Here is a 10611-nt window from a genome sequence, read left to right as displayed (position 1 = left end):
TTGTATGGTATAATGTTATAACGAGTTACGTTATAAAACATAACGTTGTATGGAATAACGATATAACATATTACGCCACATGGTATAACGTTACAACGTATTACGTTATATAGCATATCGTTATAACGTATTACGTTTTATGGTATAACGTTATAACGTATTACGCTACATGGTATAACGTTATAACGTATTACGTTATATACTATAACATTGTAACGTATTACGTTATATAACATAATGTTATATGGTGTAATGTTATAATGTATTACGTTATATGGTATAATGTTATAACGTATTACGTAACGTTGTATTACGTTATAACGTATTACGTTATAATGTATTACGTTGTATCGTATAACGTTACATGGTATAACATTATAACGTATTACATTACATAACGTTGTAACGTATTCCGTTATATGGTATAACGTTATAACGTATTACGTTATATACTATAACGTTCTAACTTATTACGTTACATAGTATATCGTTATAACGTATTACGTTTTATGGTATAACGTTATAACTTATTACGCTACATGGTATAACGTTATAACGTATTACGTTATATACTATAACATTGTAACGTATTACGTTATATAACATAATGTTATATGGTGTAACGTTATAATGTATTACGTTATATGGTATAATGTTATAACGTATTACGTAACATTGTATTACGTTATAACGTATTACGTTATAATGTATTACGTTGTATCGTATAACGTTACATGGTATAACATTATAACGTATTACATTACATAACGTTGTAACGTATTCCGTTATATGGTATAACGTTATAACGTATTACGTTATACAACATAACGTTATATGGTATAATGTTAGAACGTATTACGTTATAAGGTTTAACGTTATCACGTATTACGTATTACAGTATGACGTTATAACATATTGCGTTATATCGTATAACGTTATAACGTATATCGTTATAACTTATTACGTTATATGATATAACGTTATATCGTATAACGTTACAACGTTACACGTTTCATGGTATAACGTTATACCATATTAAGTTGTATGGTATAACGTTGTAACGTATTATGGTATATAGTATAACGATCGGTATAACGTTATAACGTTATAACGTATTACGTTATATGGTATAACATTATAACGTATTACGTTATACAGTATAACGTTATGACGTATTACGTTATACAGTATAACGTTATAACGTATTACGTTATATCATATAACATTATATGGTATATCGTTTTAACGTAACACGTTTCATGTTATAATGTTATAACATATTAAGTTATATGGTATAACGTTATAACGTTTTACGTTACATAACATGACGTTGTATGGTATAACGTTATATTTATAACGTTATATATGGTATAACTTTAAGTCATTGACATTTCTGAGAAAGTAGATATCTTTTTATATGCCAATCAAACTGTATTGTTTTATTCTTTATGAAGAAAGCGTCTGTATTTTAAAACAATTCGTTTGCAGTTAATTGTAAATGAAAGTGAGGTTAAAGTAAATAATCCGGTACGGTGGAAATATAAACAGATATCTCGAATATATAAACAGATATCTCGAAAATATAAATAGATAGTCCGGGAATATATCATAAAAATGTAATCCACATGCTAAATATGTAAACAATCGCGACATTAATGTAAACAATACAGGAACAGTAAACAAGCAGCCAGACAATGCCGATACATATACCGAAAAATGGAAATGAACATTCTGAATATATATATTGCATGGCAAATGTATTTTTCTTTGCATCAACCTAACAGGGATTGCACTATTATGGCTATGTGGATAGATGCGCCTGTGCGAAAGACCGAAAAATACGAGGACAGGACGAAACTAGGATAATAACCGCAACTTTTTAACAATTTTCTACTTCAGAAAAGATTTCCATCTACTTTCCATTAAACCTAACTTAAACCATCCATCTTCAACTTACGAAAGAGCACATTGAAATCAACAGAGAATCTTTCTGACAACTATCTTGCTCTCGAATGAATACGGAGAAGAAAAACGGCGTAGATATACTTTCGTGTAATTATACATTATATTATATATACCATATATCTTATCACTACATATCATGGGTTATTGTTATTGCATATTTAATTTATCTGTTAATTTATTACAAACTGGATTAACTCGAGTCTCATATCGTTTACTCTTTCCTACTTTGTACAAATCTGAACAAGACTCTAGAATACTTATCAATAATCCCCCAACGTTTTACAATTGTTCATTAACTCAATCACGCTAAATTCTTTCAATAAAAGTAAAAGTTCGAAAGAGAAATATTCAACTTGTTAAAGAATACATTCGAATTAAGAGAGAATCGTTTCGGCGACTATTCTATTCTCGAATATACGCATAGAATAATAAAAGATGAAGGGAAGAGTGTGGCAAAGTCTAACGAGGAAGAAAATGAAAGAGAAAGGATAGAGGAAAAAATCCAAGCGATACAATTAGCTGAATGGGCGATTGTTTCGGGGTGCAATCTGTAAAGGAGACAGGACTAGATTCTCTGTTAGAGGGGACGAAAGCCTCTCTAAATCTTCGGATTGATCATCGCGGAGGTATGAGGCAGTTAAAGGACGCACCGAGGTCTCGAGCATGGCCCTGCAGGAGCCACAGGAAATTGCTATGCGGCTGGCGGCTTCCGGATGATTGGCAGTGGTCACCAGTCGCATTTCTAATTACTTATCGTGGTACAACGTCACGTCGTTATGACTTGTTTTTCTTCTCCTAATTCTATGGCGTATTTGTATTTTTTCGTTAGTTTCTTTAATTGTTATTTATGCTGTTTTATGACAATTGAGGAATACTTATTAATTGCACCAGTTAAATTAATATGCAATTATTTGAGAATAGAACTATTAACTGAAGCATTCACTAAAGCCGTCTGAGAGAAATGGCAATGTAAAGTTTACGAGGAATTCGTTCAAAAGGGATGTTCATGAAACGTCGAAACCAAGCGCTTTCGTTTTGATACAAATATGATTGAAACCCGAAAGACCACAAACATGTCATCTAGCTATCGTGAAAGCTTAAAATCTAAAAATGAAAAGTGTGTAAAAAAGATATATGTGCAAGAAAAAATATAAAATTTTGTAACAAACCATATAAATTCGCAAAATCGAACCACTGTAAATCTACATAAATTTCTAAGAAAAATCGCAAATACAACTCTGTGTAGTATTAAAAATATACTTTTAGCCTTGAAGGTGGAAAAATGGATCTATAGCAGAGTACTCGTTATAATATTAAATAAGTGAAACAAATCACTAACCAAGTTCTATTTCTTTTCTTGTATTAATAAGAATATAAATTTGCATAGACATTTATAAATGTAGGAAATGTACTTTGCTATCTTTTGCTTTTCCTTAATTTAGAAAACTGACCGATAATTAATTTTTGTAGCTGTAGTTGTCATCTTTAAAAGATAAAAGTATTAGAAATGAAAATATACTGCAACATTATCCAATTCTTAGCATTTGTTTCTTTCCTAATTTCAAAACTGACTGACCTAATTTGAGAACAGGCTTTACGTATGAGTTTCTTATACATTTTTAATATTTAGGGATTCTTATCACAAGATTGTAAAAACGTTATAATAGTTGTTAAGGTTACCACTTTTCTAACGCAGTATATGTCGATAAAAGAAAACAGTGCAAAATTCAAAACCAGTAGTTATCGTGTTTAATGTTAATTAACCGATATGATCGCTTTAGTAAGTCGCACATTACTAGGATTTGTGAGTCGTGTTCAAGGTGTACGAAGATATTGATTTCGACCCGATTCTCCAAGTACGGTTTGCTTTAACGCTTCCACTAAGTCCTTTCAAGCTAGCCGATATGTCTTCCGGCGTTATCCCTGAATCTTGTTCCGAGAATGTTTCATTTAAATCGATCGTTCTCGTGGCTAATTGCTGAAACCCTACAATTCTGGATTGGACATACGAATAGATTAGTTAGACCCATTTAAAATCGTTTGCAGTAAATATCTTGTAACTTCTATATACACTCTCGAGTTTGTTCCAAATAATATTATTGTGGTCACGATAATCGTGTGATATCGTATGCCACGAAAGATCTTTTGTATAACATATATAAATAGTATATACAGAATGGTATTATATATTCAAAGATATATTCTTGAATATAGTACCATATATAATAAAAAAACTATCATATATCATATAATACATAATTAATAGTAGAAGTAGTATTTTTTTCTTCGTAGAAGCTTTACAATTTATCCAAATAAAGATACTTGGTAGATCGCCTTATTGGCGTAGGTTCATTTAACACGTAGACGTTTATCCCCTTATAAAATCGTCAGTATCAATTCCGTTAGCGTAATTGCGTTAATTAAGCATCGTGGAATTTGTGGAGATTTAATGCTTAATCAGAGAAGAAATCTCTAATCTCGTCAACCGAGTGTTTTCTCCGTAATCTCCTGGGTCCATCAGATGTATAAAGTTCCGCAGCTGTTGTATCGGGATAATTCTCCTGTCTGTTCTGGTAGCGATTACGTGGTCGTTTTATTTCTTCGGGAGCCGATTTTACGTACAGGTAGTGACGGATTTCGTTGCGGATATACCATAGGGCATTGATTACTGTTCTAAGAAATATGTCTCGATTGTACGGGTTCAAATTTTGTAACGTGGCTAGAAGTGTCACAATTTACAATTTGCTCCCAAATTTTAATCCATCGTAACTATTCATCCCTACAAATGCTCGCTAAACATCCCCGCTTCTCTTTATCCAGCCTCATAATCTCTTTTAACCCTCCCGAAAGCCACGAAAAGAGCAGAGAATTGCTCTTTCTTAGCCAACGCTGCTTGATCCAAGGCGTGTCGTATAAATTGCACGTTTTCTGTTCCGTTAAAAAAAAAAACCCTTAAAACGCATTGGCTAGGAATGGAAGACGAAATGGGATCGCTTTCCGGGCACTCTACAAGGCGATCATCCTTGGTGGTGGCTTGGAAACACGTAAGCAACCCTCGTCAAGGGGCACGTGGCAGAAACACACGTATGACTTACGTGTTCCTCGCCTCTGCTAACGAGCTATCGCAGATTATCGCATGTCTGTTTGCATTATTGCCACGCCAGCGCCACCTCCGCTCAGTCTTGCAGGGTTACTTGCCCGAGGAACCCACCTCCTATCACGCCCCTGTCATTAATTTTCATGCTGGCCGGACGATGCGTCGCGTTCGCCGAGAATTTACGGGCTAACTCGTCCTCCAGGACTTGGCTACGACAAGGGATGGGGGTGGCAGCCGCAGTTTCTCCCCGGAGAGTCCTGAAACGATTAATTTTTCAGGGTAACACGTGGCACGATATTTTCCCTCGCCGGCTGGCTCAACTTTTTCCTATTTGTCGGCCTTATCCTCCATGCGAATATATTCGACTATTTTATTTTGGATTTTTTCCTACTATTCGTTTTTTATTCACGTTTTGTTTTCAAGAGGGTTTCAGGGAGGAGGGGGGGGGGGTGGTTATATGGTAGAAAACATTGGAAATATTGCGATAACTGTGAATGATTGTGCATTTATTGGAAATTTAAAAGTGTACAGATATATGGAACGTAATATAATGAGAAGAAATATGTAAAATATCGAAAATAAAGTGGTGGTGTAATATTTGGTATACGAAACTAATATCTATTTTGATTTCATTTCTTTAGCTGGGTTCAGAAAAATTTCAATTTATTTAAACATTTTCTAATATATTTTAATGATAATCGTTAAGTTTGTTGGTAGAGTTTTTCAAGATTTTGTAGTTTTCGAAATATTGTGACTATGGACTGAAATATTGTGAATATTGGACTGTGAAGATTAGCACAAGCTTTTACAGCTTACTAGACAATAGGTATATTACTGTAGCCTCTTTAGCATCTTAGTAGCTTTATACATTGAAATAACAAAATATTCACAATTATTCAAATATATGAAGAAACTTATTTTATACTTTTGTACTGCATTTTTCCAGAGTTGGGAAGTTTACTGTAGCGTGCGGTACAACATAATTGTTTTTTGATGTAAAATGCTATGTAATATAATTGGATAAGAATTGAACGAGAGAAATAGTTTACTCGAAAGTTCTATTTTCGAGGTTGGATTGTGAAGCGAGTCAGTCGAAGTTTTAAAATGAAGGTTTTACGGGTATTTTTAGTACTTGATTCGACAGGGGAGCTTGATATTATATAGCGTGTTATAGCAGAGATAAATAAGGAGGCACTCGCGTCGATGTCTCGTAAAACGTTTACATTTAGATTAAGGGTGGCTGCAATTCTTCGTAGATGTCGTTTACTTCAGCCGATAAGAGAGGGTTGAATTACATTTTCGAGACGATTAAGGAACACGCAATTTTCCAGTTCTTTCGTTTTAGTATGGTTTCTACGATATTGGGATATAAAGTCGAATATTCGTGAAATATATTTTCGAAGATAAAAAAGAAAAAAGTAAACAATATCATTAATATAATCATGCAATAAACAGTTTTAAGATATTTATCTGTTTCGATTTTTTGGAACGCAGTTTCTTCCTTGTAAAAATAAGAGTAATATTTTCCATTCGTTTCATGTAATAATTTCTCTACTTAGAAAGCTATACATGCGTATGGCATACGAAGATGTGGATGACAAATGTTGCACAGGTGATTATATATGCTTCCCATGCGTTGAATGCAAATGGACTCTGCTCACATTTCAACTATTATAATTAATTGTTTAACGCGCTCTGACGTATGAAATTTCTCTATAATGTATGCATAAAATATTCTTCTGTATGACAATAAAATCCCAAATTTTATCCATAATAGAAAATCGTATCTCGTAACGAAATATTTTATATAAAAAGAAACGACTATTCTCATAAAAGTTCATACCCTTGTTAAATCCGAAATATAAGATCTCAAATAAAAAGTTGCAATCAATAATACATTTTTAACAGAGTATAACAGAGAAACATCAACAGAATTCCAGATACTATAACATGAAATATAAATAAATATGTAAATGAAGAAGATAATACTAACTTTCATGATCATTCGAAACCAATCTTGAAGATAAATTACTTTTTAACAGAAAGATTATGCGCTATAATCGGCCAAATATATTGACTCGTTCATATATTTGCAACTTTTTAAAAAGTGGTAGTTTAAAAGTTTGAAAATGTTTTTTCAAACACTACCGACGAAATTTATGCGCTCCTTGTCTATATACATAGATATTGTACTTATAACTTCGTACCTAAAAGATCTTTTAATTGAGAATTGAAAGTTCCAAGAAATCATACATATTTGATAGAAGCCCTTGATTGTCAACAGCTTATTATAATAAATTAAATTTGTCATTATAATAAGAAAAATTTGAATTTTGTTTATTATTATAATTAGAATGTACGTAGGAGGAATATTTATGCTACACGACTCGCATCGAATTTAATTTCACAGAATAAAGAAAAAGACCAAGAAAATTCACAAGACACATAAGTGCTATCTATTACGAATGAACGTGAAATGTAAATGTGCATATTGGCGACAGTTAAACGAATTTTCCTCGAGATATTTCGCCCGAGTTGAAAGCGAATCGTTTTATAAGCGAATTTCCGTGGAATGGTGATGATCGATGAAAATTTCAAGGAACAACGGCCGACAAAAATGGCGGTACGTCGAGCAGCTCGAATAGATTAGCGGAGAAATATGTTACTGTTCCAGAGATATGGTAACATATAGACCTTTGGACGTTAGAGAGGATTCTTAGTCCCGTTTCCTTCTTTTTCCGAGGACCATTACTTCTATCAGCGATAGCTACTTCCACGCGCTTAACACTTTTTCCGCTTTTTGCCGGGCTTCCTGGCAACTCCGCTGCCAGAAGACGCCACGAAAGAACTACAGAATACTCCACTCGTGGCCGTCATTAATTTGCGCTCCCCATTTTAAGTCCTTTCCTCGCGAGACAAAAGCCATCCGCTTTAAGCAGCCACAATTGCTTCTGATCACGACCCGAATCTAACTCGATATCGAATAATGCTGTATTAATCGCGAACGTCTTTCGCTTCTCGTTCGATACAGCGTGGTTCGAGATTTAGATTCAAAAAATATGATATTTTACATGTTTCCTGTATCAAATTTTTCACTCTTTCTGATAGTAAAAATTTTTCGTTCTAAGTTCTTTTTAATATAATAGCGCAAAAATGATATTAAATCTGTTTTTCGTTACAAGGTTTTTGCAACTTTGATCTGTTCTCTAAAGTTTAAAAAGTATAACTTAATACGCTCTGGCTCTGGGATTTTGATATTAAAACTTGCATTTGTTATTTTTTGTCTTTTTTCTTGGAAACTAAAAAGACATTGCAGCATGTTTATATTTTTCGTATAATAAATTTCATAATATTTCAACAAAATATTCATCGTATTATACAACTGTTATGAGTGTTATTTATAAACGACAAAGTTAATATATGGTGGCTACAAAAAATATTTGTACACCACTGTATTCATTATCGCACTAATATACCAATTAATCAAGTCCAAATATATTAGGTCTCATATCATTTAGTAATACTTTCGTATGATCACGAAAATGTAATACCGTGAAAATCAAACGTGGAACCTAATAAACAAATGCTCCGTTGGAAAGTAAATATATACTTTTCATAATCACTGTACTTCAATTTCCAGAAAAAAATCTCTAAACAAGTCGTTCAATCTTTAAATCATGTACCAAAAGCGTCGTACATTTGTAAACTGACTTGGAACACGTCGGCACGTTCATTCTTGCTCCGTACAGCTCTTATCGTATAAAATTCTCTCTCTCTCTCTCTCTCTCTCTCTCTCTCTCTCTTTCTCTACTATGGCTGGTAATTGTTTCAGCCGGAAAGTTCCAGCGGCGAGAGTCATCCGCGTTCAAGAATCACGCACGTATCGTGAGTTTCGTCCTTTTTCATCGTTCCTCCGTTCCTCCCCTATCATTGGTCCATCTACCCACGAGCTGTATCTCCTGGGAAATTTTATACTCCCTACCCTTGGCTCAGGGTGAAGCCACATGGGAGGTAAGAGAGAGCGATGCTAAGTCTTCCGTTCCTTCCTCGGCATACTGATCAGCAGACGCTGCTAACGCCCTCATAAAAGCGTTATGACACTGTTGAAGAAGTTCTGATAACTAGACTGCGGATATTTATATTTTTATATTTTACATTTTATGTATTTACATTTTTACGAGTTGAATTAAAGAAATGCGATCTAACAAGGAAGTTATTTCACCTAGTAAATATTCTAACAACTGTTCTGTATCCTGAAAATGGCTGTTCATGCTGTACACTAATTTTGTGTTTAGTATATCTTTGTAAAATGTTGCGTAAATATTTTCCATTTTCCCAATTTGCAAATTCTACTAATCTAATCAACATAGCCGTATCCCATCACGATGTTAACGAAATTTTAAAATGTTTTACTGTGAAACGTACAATATGGACATGTTAGTAATGCTTTTCATGACAAGTGTATTCAAATACTTTCGTGCAACTAATTATTTTCTTCGTTAAACTGTTCCTGATGTAACTACAAAAACGCAAATGTCGGGGCGCTAATATCGGCCCCTTCGTTCCATTGTTGAACTTCTTCAATTCGTTCAGACTATTCAGACAGATGGTATTCACTCAAATCGCGAGACGAGGGTGAGAAAAAAATTCGTGAAGTCACGCTACTGGAAAAGAGAGTTGTGCAACTAGACGACGAATTCGATTACAGTTTTTGTCCCGTTACGAACTGAATCACGTTTCGGTTTCGTCCCGCCTATTCGTGATATTCGGAATGTTCCTCGTGAAAACCGCGGCTGAAAAGAAGCTGGCGAAAGAAATCGGTATGCGAAAGCTACACATGGAAATTCATCGGTTAATTTTCTAGAGGACTCTCGCAACCTCCTTAACAGTGCCCTGGTCAGTGACAGACCATGTCTGTGTTTTTTATACTATTACTACCACTAAGTGCATGCATTTACACAAAAAATGTAGGTCACACTGGTGCAGGCTGCTATTCAAAGGTTTTATAGGATTTAGATACCTACATCTATTATGCTTCGTAGTACTGTATCTTCATAATCAATTAAAAGTACTTTCTATACTTAATTTCATTTTGTTTTTAGCATATATTTCTTTTAATTATAGAATTATACATTCTGATCTCACATTGAAATTTTTAAATTTTTTAATTTTTTAATTTACATTGAGATTATATATTGCTTCATACATTCTTATTCATTACGATACTATATTATATCATTTATTATTTATTTTTATTAGATACTATATCGTATATTTATTTTTATTATATGTTATATGACCACTTTTTAATCTGTCGTTGAAAGTTTCCTATTGAAACAAATTCAAACGAGAAATCTGCCGTCAGGCTACGTGACACTTTCCGCAGTTTACACTCGATGCTATCACCGGGCAGGTATATTGTATCTTAGCGAGACGTGACGAGAGAGAGCTAGGCGAATTTTGTAGTTGGCCATTTGGTATCGAATTGTTGAGGGGAAAGAGAAACGGGATGGGAAAATGCGCGGAGGGGGGGGGGGGGGTGGGTGTGG

The sequence above is a fragment of the Bombus impatiens genome, unplaced genomic scaffold (assembly GCF_000188095.3).
Source record: "Bombus impatiens unplaced genomic scaffold, BIMP_2.2 scf_1499, whole genome shotgun sequence".
Classification (NCBI taxonomy): Eukaryota; Metazoa; Arthropoda; class Insecta; order Hymenoptera; family Apidae; genus Bombus; species Bombus impatiens.
This window is presented reverse-complemented; position numbering follows the sequence as displayed.